This window comes from Atta colombica, unplaced genomic scaffold (genome assembly GCF_001594045.1).
Source record: "Atta colombica isolate Treedump-2 unplaced genomic scaffold, Acol1.0 scaffold30, whole genome shotgun sequence".
Taxonomy (NCBI): domain Eukaryota; kingdom Metazoa; phylum Arthropoda; class Insecta; order Hymenoptera; family Formicidae; genus Atta; species Atta colombica.
Window position 1 is genome coordinate 872,253 of NW_017259404.1, and position 1,078 is coordinate 873,330.

Consider the following 1,078-nt stretch of genomic DNA (forward strand, 5'->3'; position numbering starts at 1 on the left):
CGACGACGACGAGGAGACTGTCTGTCTCTCCTCACTCTCTCTTTCTCTTTCTCTTTCTCTCTCTTTCTCTTCACACCGCTCGACTGTCAGCTGTCAACCGAAATTCGTATATATATATCTCGTCTGCCTTGTCGCCTCCTCCGTCGCGTTCTCGCGGTTCTCCGGCTCGATGATTCGAGGCGCGCTTGACTTCGAGCGCGCCGTCGTCGACACTACCTTCATCGACGTCCCGTGGCTTCGTTCGCGATGCCGTGCAGCGGTTACACGACACACGGAGGGCTTTTTACGCGATTACCGCGGCAAACGAGTCGCCGCCGGTCGACGTGTCGTGTTCTCTGTCATAGATCATAGCCGCGCCGTCGTGGCGCAACCGTATCGTGAAAGAACGGAGCCGGAGAGTAACGCGATGTGGGATGTCGTGGAATGGGATTGTAGTTTCTGACGTGGTCCGTCGTAGACGCGAGAGAGAGAGAAAGAGACAGGTAGATTATATGAGCGCCGCGAGAACCTAACCGATGGAATGAACGACGCTCGCAAACCACTCGGCGGATCGGATAAGACTGACTGCGCGACCGGTGCGACATGCGCCACTTATACACGCTCATGCGCGCCTGTGTTCGCGCCGTTCGCTAATGCGCACTGCGGCCACGAGAGCGCGACTGTGTCGCATGACGCGAACAAAATTTCTTCACGGAGACCGGTATTCGACGTAGTCCATTTTTATATTTCAAACTGTCCTAGGTACAGTCTTAAGATGCCATAAGTCAATCAAACGGTACTAGTATCTTGAAAAATTACTTCAGCTTAATCTTAAAATAAGAACGGATACCTTACAATAGAGAGAAAGAATGAGATCGCGATTGTATCTTTTCTAGATAGAAAATGTAAAAAAGAATCAAAAGATCAATTTTGAATTCATTTTCAAATGCAAAAAGAAGAATCAAGTTAATTTACAAATATGCTTGGTTCCTAAAATAAACACATGAATATATATAATGAATAGAATATGTAAAAATATCACAACAAAATATTACATATCCCAACACAAAATATTTTATGATAAATATTTATTAATATT